Here is a 16,933-nt window from a genome sequence, read left to right on the forward strand (position 1 = left end):
TCATTGGAATGGAGCAGTCGAGCCGGAGCTGCAGACGGTTATCTTCATCCTGTAATTTAGTTATCATAGTTTTGCTATCATCCCAATGTTTTCAAGTAGCATATTCACCCTTACATTTCAACTTCTAAGTATTCTTAAAATGCCTAGGTAACGTGGTTAGCTTGTTAGGGAATATTCCTAATCTACAACTTTCTGACTAAAATACAGATTGCCCATCAGTCCAACCCAGGTCTAGGTTGAGGAAGACTTTCCTGCTAAACCCTCATACAATAAGCATTTGCCATTTCTTCAGCCATGATCCTGGCAAATGCTAAAGCAGAGATTTATACTTGGCAGGGACTGTCATAAATTTAAGCCATTATATTATTAATGGAAAACATACACCATTTTAATTTGTGTCGTTTGTATAAATTGATTAACGTTTAACTATACAAAAAACAGCGGTAAAAACCATATAAAATAAAGTTTCAAATAATTAAGAGAAAGTAGCAAGGCAACTTACTGTAGACAATCTTTTTTACTGCAACACCCTTAGAATATTCAGTGTGTCATGTGTTGGGGGGGGGGAATAGCGTGGGGGGTACCCGACAGAATTATAATTCATAAGCAGGCTGAATTTTATAGCAGAGTTTTATGCCATGTGGGAATCAAATAATTAAAGTTAACATTTTTAATAAAAAAAATAGCAAAGGTGTGAGATGTGATTTGAACAGGGCATGGTGGTGTATCTCTTATTAATAACGGGCGTGATAGTCCACTCCAGGTCCATTCTGATGTACACTCTCCTGCTAAATCACCATGCAAACCAGCTCAGTATCACATGGGGAGCCCATTCTAATGAAGACAATGTCCCCCGCTCTTTTCCATAACATTGAGGGGCCACTCATTGGAATGGAGCAGTCGAGTCGGAGCTGCAGACGGTTATCTTCATCCTGTTATTTAGTTATCATAGTTTTACTATTATCCCAATGTTTTCAGGAAGCATATTTACCCTTATATCTGAAGTTCTAAGTTTTCTAAAAACAACTAGTTAAAGGGAATCTGTCATTAGCAATTGGCCTAAAAAACACTACCAGTGTATTATCAAGCAGTGTAACATCTTCTAGCTTTTCTTTCATGGCTCAGTGTGGTGGCATCAGCCTGAAAATTAACTTTGACGTTAGAAGTAAATTTGTTGTATAAAGTCAAGGAGGCCGAGTGTTTAACACTGAAGTCAAGGTTGGAAGCTCTCAATGCCTCCTTTTCTGTGATTGACATCATGCATCAGACTTCAGGAGATCTGGATAGTGATGACTCTGTATGCAGGACTATTAATTACAGTGACAGAGGCTTTCTGAGGAAGAGAGAGCTTGATTTCAGTGTTAAACTCTCAGCCTCCATGACTTTATACAACCAATTTACATTTCATTTCAAAGTAGATTTTCTGGATGATTCCTTCACTGGGTCATGACAGAAACATAATATTGAAGCTGATTAGCAAAATACTGGTAGTAGTCTATTTGGTCAATTTCTCCTGAGAGTTTCCCTTTCACACGGTAAACTTGTTGGGTCATTTGCCTAACCTATAACTTATTGACTAAATAACAGTTTGTCCATGAGTCCACTCCAGGTCTAGGTTGAGGAAGACTTTCCTGCACAACCACATACAATAAGTACGTGAATGCAAACTGCAGTAGCATCACATGGGAAGCCCATTCTAATGAAGACAATGGGGCTCATTTACTAAGGTTCCGCGGACTGCACTATCGTCGGATACTCTGCCGATTTCCGATTTGTGACGCATTTAGCAGAGGATTTTGGCGCACGCAATCGGATTTTGGCACATCCACGCCGGCTTTCATGTAACAAAAATCGTGGGGCAGGCCATTGGACGATCCGACTGATTCGGACTGAGTGCAGGATTTAACATTTAACCCCTTAGCGCTCTGCGTCAGAAATATTAGATGCTGAGCAAAGTGACTGGTGCTGGTCCCACTTCATTTTCATACTCTAGTTCTATCAGAGTATTTAGTGTTATTGTGTCTCTCATCCCTCTTTTCCTTTGTTCAAGAAGTTCACTTTTATGTAGCTTATGTAGTGCCAGTTTCCTTGCGAACAAGTTGATGTCCTTGATCCATAGAAATGTATCTGTAAGTGGGGTTGGTGTGAACGAAAGACCCCTTTGTAGTAACTCTACAGTATACTGGTCCAGATTCTTAGACAATAGATCAATTATCAAGTTTTCCTTATCATTTGTTTGTCTAAAGTGCTTATTTGTTGTAGCCCCATTTTTCCCAGTCCCTCAATTGTACTTGAGGGGCCGGGGTTCCTAAAAAAGGAGCTTGATGTGCAGTCGTGATCAAGTGCGGCAAGATGGAGGTTTGTGTCCCATTTATTTATTGGTGAGGGGCCAATTGAGTTTGGTCCTGGTTGGTGCTCACTGTTGGTGCTCCACTTGTGTTGGTATTTGTAGTGGATGTATTCAAGGGTTGTGCAAAAGAAGTAAATGGTGATATACTTGTTGAGTGATTTTGCATTGGTAAAGGTGTGCATGTTGCTGTTTCACTGTGTGAGTTAGTTTGTGCCAGTGGTCTTTTATGATGAGGCGATTTCCAGTTTTTAGAGTTCTTTCATTATGTTCCCCCTTTTTGTTGTCTATTAGTGGCGTTTGATCTAGGATCTTCAGATCCAGAGAAATCAGACTCGGAAATACTATCTACAATCCAAACACTATTGATCAAAGTATACAATTGCACATTAGAACAAATTCATCACATATACATATATGCTATTTACAAACAAGATGTTGATACACCAGGAAAAAATGAGTGCATTAAATGCATGACTGCAAGTTACATTATAAATCACATGACCGGAGGATTACTTCACAACATTTGGATGATCAACACAGGTGTCCTATAGCATAAATATTCTAACAGTTTTCAATACACCGTATCTATTTTGTTATTTGGACCTATCGGCATTTTGATATTTAATGCTAGACTATATAACTACAAGTAGCGGTATAAGTCACATGACCGGAGGATTACTCCACAACATTTAAGCGAACAACACAGGTATAATCCCACAGCATAAATACTTTAACGATTTGCAATATAAATACATAGTGTCTGTTTTACTGTTCAGACCTATCGGCATTCTAGTATTTAATGCTAGAATCCAAAACATCTGGCGATTGCGGAATTTGTGTGTTCTGTTGCCTCCCCTCATTGGAATGGAAACCCTCTCTATGCCAGTGACTTCCAAAGAAGAAAAGTCACCTTTGTGTATATGATAAAAATGTATGGAGAGACATGTTACATGTTGTGCTATTCTCTTTTTGAGAAAACGGATGGTACACAAGCCAAAAACGTAGCAGGAGGGAAGGACGCAAGCACAAGTGCCGCTGCAATGCAATGCAATACAACGCGAGGGCGACCAATTCAACCAAGAAGAAATACAAGAACTAACAGTGATTAATCTTTCATCAAATATATTGTCACCTGAGCAAATTCAAGTACTTAGCAAAGGGTTAAATTTTGTTCCATCTACAGGTTTGATTTTTATCATACATTATTGGATGTCAATAAATTTATAAGAACACTGACTCTAAAACGCCAATTCTATAAGGAGGATGCGGTTTATAACAATGGAGAACAATCTGATGGAGAACAATTCACAAGATGTGAATTCGAACTGCAAGGCCTAAACCAAAAGACAAATGAATATCAAGATTTGGACTGTAGGGATCAGTGTACCTTATCGGATTTACATCAACTTTCGTCAATAGACAAAATTGGGCAAGAAGAAGTACCATACATGAAACTACAAAATCCTGAGTTTTACCCGATCAAGTCAAGGACACCAGAAATGGACTTGTTTCAATCATTAGTGGAGAAATATCTACAAGAATTGAACAGTTCCAGAAAATATATTAAGCACAATTTATCTCATGCTCAAAAAAAAAACCGCATGGGGGGCGTGGTTTAGCCACCAGTGAAGATGGCTGCGTGAAGCGCTAGCTCCGTCTCCTGAGCAGCAATACGGAGCAGTTACCCCTCGCCAGCGACACCCAGCACCCTCGAAGGTGCTAAGCATAACACCCAGAACATATGGGCAAAAGAGGGGGAGATACCGACCTGCCAAACAAGCGGATTCCGCAGTTCTTCTCGGCTAAGGGCAGCCGCAACAAACATGGCGCCGGCGCCACGCGGCTGAAGAGGTCTGACGGGCCGGAGTTACAGCACGCCACAGCACAGGTACCCGAGCCGACTCTAAAGCATACACCACCGCTCAGAGCCACAAATAGATCCCTCAGTAAACCAGCAGACCCAGAATTTGACATACCCGGCAAGTGGACAGACTCTCCCTCCCCGGGCAGAAACAAGATGGCCCCCGGGGACACAAAACAAGGCAAGAATAAGCCAGCACAACACCAGAGCACACAGCCAACCCAGACTCCAACAGGCAGTCCGCTAAAGCAAAAACAAAGGCTGCAGCTAAACCCTCATGCAGAACCCTGGGAGAACGAACCTGAGATCCAGGTAGGGGTTAATGAGGCCGAAGAAGCAGACGCCTTCGCGGCGTTTCAGACATTCGACAAAGCGGTCACAGAGCACCTGTTAAAAGACATGCTACAAGCCCTGAGGACATCCCTAACATCTAATCTACTAAAAGCGGTGAGTCCCCTGCAATCCTCCATCTCTGTAATACAAGAGCAAGTTACACATGTGGAGACTAAAATGGCAGAATATGCTGAAGAATTCAATACTCTGGCTGATGAACACCAAGCGCTGGAGGAAAGAGTATCACAAATGCAAGCAAAATTGGTCGACTTTGAAGACCGCAATAGACGAAACAACGTCAAATTTAGAGGAATATCAGAATCAGTATCTGGCCCACAACTGAGAGACTATGTAATAAAACTAACCAGAACATGTTTAAGATCTATGACCGACTATGAACTTTGTGTGGACAGAGCCCACAGGGTCCCTAAGCCAAGAAGCTTGCCAGACTCTACTCCCAGAGATGTTCTAGCACGTTTTACTTTTTATAACACCAAAGACCAGCTATTGGCCTTCTCCAGGAAGCACCCGACTCTACCAGCTCCCTACAACGCAATCAAGTTGTATGCTGACCTATCGGCAAATACTCTTCAAGCTAGGAGAACCTTTCAACCACTAACTACTATTCTGCGCAAACATGGAATATCGTACAGGTGGGGATTCCCGACTAAACTACTAGTCAAGCAGCAAGACACCATCCACACAGTACACTCAGCGGAAGAAGGAATGAAACTCATCAGTACGTGGGATCTCCCTGAAGAAACCTGATCAGAAGATGACAGGAATAATAAAACCCAACAGAGGACACTCTGGTACCATTTCTGTTTTACTATGTTACTGTTTGCAAGGTTAAATATGCAAGTTTGTTCAGTACTAACCTAAAGCTACATAATGTATAACCACACAACATGCAGAAGGTTGGTAGACAGTTATACCACCTAATAGAGGCTGCTCAGGCAGACGAGACTCACTCACGTGAATACCACACAATCCCATTTATTAGAGTACGATTACTGTACCTAAAAAACTGTTAAAATTGGTTTTACCTGTTTGTATATTTGCAACATATTGGTGGACGAAAATATCTGATCCCTAGACACATATCGACACATAAAACCACATATACCCAGAGCCCATTAAGCAAACCCCAGGTAGGGGTAACCTGCCCTATATCGAGCTAAACCTTTGAGTCACCAACATGGGCTTTAAAATCACCTCCATTAATGTAAGAGGCTTGAATAGCCCTCACAAGAGAGCATTTATGTGGCGGGAGGCAATGACCCAGAAATGTGACATTCTGTGTGCACAGGAGACACATTTAGCGTTGGAGAAAACCCCAAGAGTGTACCACAAACACTTCCCAACAATTGTTTATTCCACATTCCAAAAAAAAAAAAGAGGAGTGCTGATAGCGTTTAAGGACTCCTTGGCAGTGACAATACACTCACAAATAGTGGACCCACAGAGTAGATACTTGGTGATAATATGTACTATCAACAATGTAGAAATGACTCTAGTGAATGTGTATGGCCCTAACAGACACCAAATACGATTTGTAAAGAAGGTGATTAAAACAGCAAAGAAAGTACAAAAAGGCAACTTGGTAATATGTGGGGATTTTAACGCTCCCCCCTCACCTTCTATCGACACTACCTCACAGAACCCCAACTTGAACACAAGTCTAGACAAGACAATCTCAGAAAACTCACTGTTCGACGTATGGAGAGTACTTCATACAGACGAGAGAGACTTCACCTTCTTCTCCTCCCGACATTTAACCTACTCAAGAATAGACCTATTTCTGACAGATAAAGACCTCCTGGACAGGATAGAAAAAACGACAATAGACGAGATCACATGGTCCGACCATGCCCCAACATCTATTATCGTATCTGACAAACATCCCAAACACAATGACTATATATGGAGACTGAATGCATACTTGCTGACAAATGACCAGAACATTAAGGAGATAGAAAAGTTCATAAACGACTATTACCAACTTAACACAACTCCCGGACTAGACGAATTCACAAAATGGTCAGCTCACAAGGTATATGTCAGAGGACTCATACAAAACCTTAGTGGTAGAATAAAACGACGCAGAGAGGCGGAAATAAACAGGACACTGGAAAACATTCAGAGACTAGAAAGGAGCAACAAAAAGGTACCAGACCCCATAATAATAGAACAATTAAAAACTGAAAGAGACCATCTCCGCAACTTACTACTATACAAATATGAAAAAAATCTTAAAAAGCTAAAACTAACACACTACTCACAGGGTAATAAAGCAGGGAAACTACTTGCCTCAAAAGTGAAAGAAATGATACAGAAAAGTAAAATAGCATGCATAAACCATCCAATTACAAAAGACAAAACCCTATCCCCTAGAGGAATAGCTAAGTCCTTTCAAGACTACTACAGTGCCTTATACAATCTAAAAGAAAACCCTGACACTCCCATACCATCCCAAGCAGCGATAGACGAGTTTTTGGGAAAATTGGACTTACCAAAACTATCCGAAACACAATTAAAGGATCTAAACGATCCAATAACGATAACAGAAATCATTTCAAGCATTAGGTCACTACCCAAACATAAGGCACCAGGCCCAGATGGGTTCATTAATGAGTACTATCAAAAATACGCAGACATACTGGCCCCTCACATGGAAGTGATCTTTAACAAAGCCATGGAAGAAGGTAACTTCCCTGCTGACATGTTAAATGCCATTATCACCACCATCCCAAAACCCGGCAAAAACCCACAAGAGACCTCAAACTATAGACCCATATCTTTGCTCAATGGGGATATAAAAATTTACGCCAAAATACTAGGAAATCGAGTGATGAAAGTAACCCCATTACTCATCAAGAACGACCAAACAGGCTTTACACCAGAAAGACAGGCTCCAGATAACACCCGGAAAGTTATATCTCTAATGCAACATTGTGAAAAAGAAAAAATCCCGGCGGTCTTCGTGACGGTCGACGCAGAGAAGGCGTTTGACCGGGTAAATTGGGCGTACGCCTTTGCCGCATTAAAAAAGTTTGGCTTCTCAGGCCCAATATATTCGGCAATCCAGGCTTTATATTCCAATCCCAACGCCCAGGTACTAGTTAATGGGGTGCTGTCAAACTCCTTTCCACTAACAAATGGAACCCGTCAAGGCTGCCCATTCTCTCCAACCTTCTTTAATCTGTCCATTGAACCACTAGCGGAGGCAATTAGGTCCAATGATAAAATAAAAGGGGTTGAAATAGTAAATAAATCCCATAAACTCGCACTATTTGCGGACGATGTTATTTTAATGCTCTCAAACCCCTCAACCTCACTGCAGCAATCACTTGAAGTCCTAAAAGCTTTTGGACAAATCTCGTATTATAAAGTGAACTCAACCAAAACCCAAATCCTACCTATCTCCTTAGCAGCCGCAGATATAAACTCATTACGGAAGCAATTTGATCTTGACTGGCAAACCTCAAGTATAGACTACCTAGGAATTAAACTATCGACACCGACAACAGACTTATATAAAAACAACTTTCTAACTATACTGAATAAGACCACAAAAGAAATGAACGAGTATACCACCCACATTTCATCATGGTTTGGGAGGATCGCCCTATACAAGATGATGATCTTACCCAAATTCCTTTATCTATTCAGGACCATCCCCATTAAACTCCCTAAAACATTCTTTCAACAGGCCAAAAAACAATTGTCCAAATTTATATGGCAAGGCAACAAGCCAAGAACATCCATGACAATATTGACTAAACACAGACAGGCAGGAGGGCTGGGGGTACCCAATTTAGAAGACTACCATATCGCATGCATAGTTGATCAATTGACGCACTGGTGGAACGCGAACAAACAAAAAGAATGGGTGGAACTGGAAATGTCACTTACTAGAACCTCTTCCCTAAAAAACAGAATGATTGCAATTATGTGGAAGTTGAAACCACCCAAGTCAGACATACATACAATACAGGCTTCAGACTGGGCATGGGCGACATTTCTGACAAAGACAAAAAACAAAAACAAACTGCCCTTACAACAAGTACCGATCGAGTTTCTAGAGGAACAAATAGATGATCTACAGCTAAAACGCTGGAAAAACAAGGAAATTAATTCCTTATATGATATTAAACCAGACTCTCAGAAAGTAACGATATGCGACTTAGCAGAAAGATTCAATATCCCAGAGTCTGAATTCCTAGCAGTTCACAGAATAAATGATCTACTATCCTCACTCCATACCTCCTCCCCACTGATAACTGATGAAGCCCTTAGGGTCTTTACTAACAAAGGAAAGAAATCCAAAGGAATAACATCATTATACAATGCAATAGATGACAAAACACTACTGACTCAGACTAAACCGTTGGAGAACTGGAGTAGAGATCTCAAAATACACCTCTCAGACTCAGAATGGCGACAAACACTGAAAGGTATATACAAAATTTTTAAATGCACACAATTCCAGGAAGCCGCCATCAAAACTAGCCTACGATGGTACTTCACTCCATCACGCCTCCACCTCATATACCCAAATACTTCACCAAAATGTTGGAGAAGCTGTGGACACGAGGGGTCACTACTGCACACTCTATGGAAGTGTACCTCTATCGCCCCACTATGGGCACAGATTAACGCATTGATCTCATCTCTACTCGGCAGGCCCTACATTCTCACGCCCAAAACAGCATTACTCCTGATGGATCTTACATCGTTCAAACCATCCCAGAGAACAGTAATAGCACACATACGGATAATCACAAAACTGGTTATCACTCGGCATTGGAAACAGCCACAGTGCCCACCATTCTCCGAAGTGGTGGATACCCTAAACACCACATATGCTTACGAACTGGCTTTAGCCTCCAACTCCCGAAGCAAAGCTGCCTTTCAGAAAAAATGGGCTATCTGGACATCCTCCCCACACTTTAGGATCTAAACAGAAACACAGGAAAGTCACAAACACTGACTGAAACTAAAAAACGTTCGTGGCACCGAGAAGTCCTAATATCTACAACGAAACTAAAGGACACACTCCACCTGAACGACACATTACGTTACAAGACACACAAAGACAATGAACATACAATCACAAACAGGTTATATCTAACATGCAAAACTCGATCACCATATATATAAGTTATGTTTTACGTTCTATTGTTAATGGATGTAACAATTATCCATATCATTATCTATGTAACTTATATTTGGTTTAATTTCAATAATCCGATTGCACTCGGATAAATGTAGGTTGATTACCTACCCTTTGTTAATGTAATTTGAAAAATTTAATAAAAATACTTAAAAAAAAAAAAAAAAAAAAAAACGCATTATAAGTGTTACAGAATAATAAACATATTACGATACGTATGGCGGATAAAGGGGGCTCACTAACAATTTAGAATAGTGGGCTATATGAGAAATCTATAATGATTCCTCCAACGTCCACCAGGTGGCGCTGCTGTGCTGAAGTCCGCCGAGGCCCGCCGGAATGTACGAGCCTATTCCTGGTGAAGGTAAGCGCGAGTCCAGCAACACTTTTTTTTTAATGCAGCGGTTATTCCAAATTCGTCGGGTTTTCGTTCGGCCACGCCCCCTGATTTCTGTCGCGTGCATGCAGGCGCCGATGCGACACAATCCGATCGCGTGCACCAACATCCTGGGGCAATTCAGGGAAAATCGTCGCAAAACGGAAATATTCGGGTAACACGTCGGGAAAACACGAATCGGGCCCTTAGTAAATGACCCCCATTGTGTCCGATATTTCATGCCCTCCATAAACTACATAAGGGAATTTTTCCGTCCCCCTTACGCCCCATTATTTCTGGAGTGGATTCACTATTAGAACGCCTCAGTAATTGGCTAGATTTGCATCTCCAACCGATAGTGAGACAGATGCCAGGACATCTACAGGATACCAAACAAGTTCTAAGGACTATGTCTAACATTACACAGCACCAAGATTGCATATGGGTCACATGTGATATTTCAGCGTTATACACAAGTATACCTCATGAAACGGCATTAATGGTTCTGCAATATCACATGGAAAAATACACATCTTACACTACAGAATTACAGCAATATATCTTAACAGTGAATCATGTCCTATCAAAGAACAATTTTTTCACAATTTATTCTACAAACTCAAGGATGCCCTATGGGCTCATGTTTTTCCCTGTCATTAGCAAACATTTATGTTTCCCGGTGGGAACAAGAAAATATCTATTCTGATAATAATCCTTTTCATGATTTTATTTACTTCTATGGAAGATACATAGATGATGGTCTGCTCATATGGAGGGGTTCGACCACATCTGTATCAGATTTCATGCTGTATATAAATAACAATGATTACACACAATATTGGTAGAAACAATATTACTTTTCTAGATGTGACTTTGAAGGGAGACAATGCCACGGGCAATATTGAGTCTATATTATACCGTAAAGAAATCAGTGGCAACTCGATTCTTCAAGCCACCAGTTGCCAACCACAACATGTAATCCGAAATCTACCTGTAGGAGAATTCAGAATTCAGAATCAGAGCAAGGAGAAGCTGTAGTAGCCCTCACACTTATTTTGAGGAATGTATCAGCATGACAAACAGGCTAAAAAATAGAGGGTACTCAGATAGGGACATAGCGAGAGCAAAGACTATTGCCAGTGGTAGAACTAGAGAGTCTCTCTTAAAGAATCAATGCAGAAATAATAGACAGGATTTCACCCTCTGTAAAGTTGTCTTCTCCACCACATACAGTGAGGATTACAAAGAAATCCTAAAAACAGTAAAAAGATATTTACCAATATTGGAAGCAGATACCAAACTTAAAAATATTTTACGTCCAGGATGTCAATTTGTTTCCCGAAGAACACGCACAGTAGGAAATGTAGTTTCACCCTCTATGTTTTCTTCTGTATCACAGGGTAAAACAGATACATGGCTAAACATGAAAGGTTCTTACGCTTGATGTGGGAACAGATGTAGTGTATGTAAATTTATGACTAATAAAAAAGTTTTTTCTTCCCAACAAGACAATAAACCAAGAAACATTAAAACATTCATAAATTGCAATACCAAATATGTTGTTTATTTAGCTTATTGCAATATTTGTAAAGTACAGTACATCGGGAGTACCATCCGTTCTCTCAAAAAGAGAATTGCAGAACATGTAACAGATGGCTCTAAATCTACAGATAAAAACATTTCAAGTCTCTACCTGTGTTGTTCGCTTAAATGTTGTGGAGTAATCCTCCGGTCATGTGACTTATACCACTACTTATAGTTATATAGTCTAGCATTAAATAGCAAAATGTTGATAGGTCCGAATAACAAAATAGATACGGTGTATTGAAAACTGTTAGAATATTTATGCTATAGGACACCTGTGTTGATCATCCAAATGTTGTGAAGTAATCCTCCGGTCATGTGATTTATAACGTAACTTGCAGTTATGCATTTAAATGCACTCATTTTTTCCTGATGTATCAACATCTTGTTTGTAAATAGCACATATGTATATGTGATGAATTTGTTCTAATGTGCAATTGTATACTTTGATCAATAGTGTTTGGATTGTAGATAGTATTTCCACTGCTAGCATGCAACAGTTAATTAATTATATGCTAATTCACCTGGTCATTTCCTTTTTAAGATGGCAGACCACAATGTTATTCAGATCATGAATAAGGACGAAAGCACACTAGTCCGAAACGCATGGATCCTTTTTTTCGTATGTTATGCAAGAAGTGACATTGCGTTTTTTAACGTTTATACAATAAAAATCATTTATTTTTAAAGAAATCGAGTGCTGGAATACCTTCGGTTTCTCAACTTGTACATTGCTCAGTCATCCGACAGGACTGCTAATTCCGTGCACCAGGAGCTGGAGTGGAGTCGGACCTTGTCTACATTGAGAATGCAAATGTGAGTGAGCGGTCACTTTCTTTCTTGTTTCATTGTTTCAAATTTGTCCAGGCTCAAAGTCTTGTCTATCTCAGATATATTTCTTATGCTTTTTTTCTTTGATCTCATTCGCTAGTGTGTCAATGTTCTTTTGTAGCTTTGTTTCTAAAGTCTTAAATTCAGGTTGTTGGTTAAAGACTTGTGTCTCGCTTATTTCTTTCTGCAACTTCTCGCTCACTTTATTTAAGTGTGATCTCTCATAGGTCAGTAGATAATCTATCATCCAGAGTGAGTTCTCAGTCATCAGTTTTTGCCACCCCCTGATGAATCCAACATCATCTTCCTTATGTGTGTTCGGTGATAGATTTATCCTTAGGCCTCTATACACTAGACGTTGTTTTAGATATGTCTCAAGGCTGGTTGTTTTCTAGCTGGAGCGTATGTATTGTTTGTATGTTTTGGAAAGATCATTGAATGCTAGGGTGATGTCAGATTAGTTTAGGGGTAGGTCCTCTTGTGGAAAGACTGTTGTTGCCTGTTGTAGGATCTGTTCTGGATTAATAATCTGCGGTAGAAAGTTGGCCATCACACTATTAAATGTAAATGTGAATACAAACTTCTTCTCTGTTAATGCATTTTTAGTAAGTGCATTTCACAATCTTGCCAATATAATGCCAATATAATGGACCGTTTAGGTCCCTTTATTTACTAAGCAGAACTTTTAGGGCAAAGGCACTTAGCAGGGTTAGCTTATTTACAGAATATTGGCTAAGGCAAAACGATACCACCCATATTTAAGTGTCATTAAAAAAATAACTTTTATTCTAATGTTACTAATGCAAATAAACTTATCTTTAAAAGCCCAATGTTGTGTGGAGAGTTTTTATTATTGCTTAATTATTTGTAGTGTGCACTATATAGCTCAGTGTCACAGTGGGCACTCCTATGTTCTCAGCAGCTAATGAGTGACGTTCTGTTGGATACAATGTAGCACAATTTTCAATGTAGACACTAGGTGTCAGTATTTATATTAGATCTCTTCATTTGCTACATCATTGTTAACTCATGTCTCAAACTTAGTTATTGTACACTCATGCCCGTCCACACACTGCAGCAATTTCTATGTTTCTGTAACTCGCTATTGATGCCTTTTGCTGGGCTAACTCCATCTGCAGTACAAATCTTAGCTCATTAGCTAGTCATTTTTCACTCATCCACACACACATTGATTTTAAAATCCAAATCTAATAGCCCCCCCAACATGTTTCACCAGCTCACTGGCTTCATCAGGGGTATTGGGCTATAAGTGATGGCGGCACAAATTGTTTGGGACTATATTATCTAAGTAGTTCCTCCCTATTCCATCATTTAGCCACTCGTATGTTATCTTATCAGATCTCATAGAGTGACTATGAGATGGACAAATAACATCAGTTAGACTAAGTACATCCCTCCAACTAAGTGCCGAAAACTAAGTGCTGGAGACTGCGCACTGCACTGAGGCGATCGGGCAAAGCATGAAGTTAGATCGCATGCGCCGGAGACAGCTAGCAATTGGCCATAAGGTACGGATAAAGTAAAAACATTTTACTGGAGGGATGTACTTAGTCTAGCTGACTAAGAGTGCACCTATCCAAGAAAGAGATATATCAATTACTTATTCATTGAATGGATCCAGCCATTCTGAGGCTACTTCAGGTTTTATTGTTATATATCACCCTCAACTTGGAGGGGAATAAAAGTGGGAATTGAATTTTAGCTTCATAGAGTTTCTTTTTAACTCAGACTCTTTCACTCTTGAATTCCGAATTATATAATCTCTGTCCTGTGAATTTAGGCATTTCACTAAGATGGTTCTGAGTGGAGCACCTGGAACTGGTTTCCGAGAAGTGACTGTGAGCCCTTTCCACCACAAAATTGTCAAGAAGACCTTCCGGTCTATAAATATCCCTCAGCCATTTCTGAGTGGATTTCACTGAGACCCTTTTCCCGCTCTCTTCCGGATAACCAACTATTCTCAAATTAGCTCTCCTAGACCTTTCTCTTAAGAACTTTTCTTTTATGCTAACATTTTCCTCCATTTTTTTAGGGGCCATAATTTCAAATATCCCCACCAGAGGACTATAGCGATCTTATAATACACGTCACAGTTCACGTTTTGCACTTCCACTATGACCGACTATGGATAATCCTTAAAACCATGTTTTGCTAGTGAAGCAGAAATAATCCCCTCAAAAAGACAGTCATAGTCTAACAAATAATTAACCTCCTGGGAGCAGCGTTTTGTGAATATAGCAAAAATTGTCCCCTCATGAAGGCTAAAATAATCTGGTAATTTAAATCACAGTTAACATTTGCACCTCTGCTATGCCACACTATGGTTAATCCCCTGTAAACAGCTTTTTATTAGTGTAGCAAAGATTGTCCCCTCAGGAAAGCTGTAATAATCTGGTAATACAGGTCAAAATTCACATTTGCTCCTCCACTATCCCCTGTCCCCACAAGTAAGCTGTAGTACTACTCCACTATACCAGACTATAATTCGTCTCCTGGAAGCAACGTTTTGTTAGTATAGCAGAGATTGACCCCTCAGGAAGGCTGTAGTGATATGGTAATACAAGTCACAGTTCCCATTTACTCCTCCACTATACCAGACTGTGATTCATCTCCTGGAGGCAGCATTTTGTTAGTATAGCAAAGATTGTCCCCTCATAAAAGCTGTTATAATCTGGTAATACAAGTCAGAGTTCACATTTGCTCCTCCACCATACCAGACTATGGTTTCAACTCCTGAAGGCAGCATTTTGTTAGGATAGCAAAGGTTGTCCCCTTAAGAAAGCAGTAGTAATCTGATAATACAAGTCACAGTTTAGGTTTACTTCTCCACTATGCCACACTAAGTTTAAACTCCGAGGAGTAGCGTTTGGTTATAGTAGCAAAGATTATCCCCTCAGGAAAGATATAGTAATAATCACGTTTTCTCGTCCCCTAAGCCACACTGTAATTAGTCTGATGAAAGCAAATCCAGAGAAATATTGTACTATAGGAATACAAGCCACAGATCGGTGTAATCCTCCAATTACACCGGGAACTTCAGCCATGGCTGCCACCTCATTAAAGATCATCACTAATGGAAAGTGCGACTTCCCAACCTGCTCATTGTCACTCCATATAGATGACTTCTTCACAGACCAGCTGTAAAAGAGGAAAATCGAAGTCAAAGGGGACAGACCACCCAGGTGCACCTGGCCAGCCCAATCCCCCCTGTCCCACACCCCTGCCATACATGAGTACACTGTACCTCTGAATCCGTGTGGAGCCGCCTGGTATCCAAGCAGCAACGGGAGTGATCGGCTGTGGTGGACAGGTGGTGGCTAGAAAATCAATGGCTACGGTGGCAGCTCTGGGTAAGCCCATTCTTATGAAGACAATGTCCTCTGCTTATTTTTTAACATTGAGGGGCCACTCAATAGAATGGAGCAGACTAGCTGAGCTGCAGGTGGTTGTCTCCAACCTGTAATTTAGTGGTCATAGTTATGGTATCATGCCAATGTTTTCAAGTAGCATATTTACCCTTACATCTCAAATTATAAGTTTTCGAAAAACATCAAGGTACTATGGCAAACTTTGTAGGTCATTTTCCTAACCTATAATTTACTGATTAAAATACAGTTTGCCCAAGAGGTACAAAAGCACAGAGTCCACTTCACGTTGAGAAAGACTTTCCTGCTAAACCACATACAATAAGTCCAAGAATCAAAGCTGCCACAGTATCACACAACAAGCCTATTCAAATGAAGGCAATGTCCTCTGCCCATTTCCATAACATAAAGGGACAACTCAATAGAATGGAGCAGTCGAGCCATGCTTTCAGACAGTTGTCTTCATCTTGTAATTTAGTTATCATGCTATTATCCCAATGTTTTCAAAAAGCATATATACCCTAATATTTCAACTTCTAAGTATGCTAAAAACATCTAGTTTTCCCATGAGGTGCTAAAGCACAGAGTCCGATCTAGGTTTAGCTTGAGGAAGACTTTTCTGCTAAACCCCCATACAATAATCACTTGCCATAGCTTGCTTGATCTTAGAGTGCTTGATCACAAATCCTTTTTTAAATTCAACGGTTTGTCTGAATCCGTCGGGTTGACCAACGTCCCATTTGCGATTTCTGTCGCATGCAAGCTGGCGCCGATGCAACACAATCAGATTGTATGCGCCAAAAACCTGGGCAATTCGGTGCGAAACAGCCTATTTCCATAACATTGAGGGGCCATTCTTTGAAAAGAAGCAGTCGAGCAGTGGAGCAGACGGTTGTCTTCATCCTGTAATTTAGTTATCACAGTTATACTATTACCCCATTGTATTCAAGGAGCATATTTATGCTTATATTTCAACTAAGTATTCCTAAAACATCTAGGTAACGTGCTTAGCTTGTTAGGGTATATTCCTAACCTA

This window comes from Engystomops pustulosus, chromosome 6 (assembly GCF_040894005.1).
Source record: "Engystomops pustulosus chromosome 6, aEngPut4.maternal, whole genome shotgun sequence".
Lineage (NCBI taxonomy): Eukaryota > Metazoa > Chordata > Amphibia > Anura > Leptodactylidae > Engystomops > Engystomops pustulosus.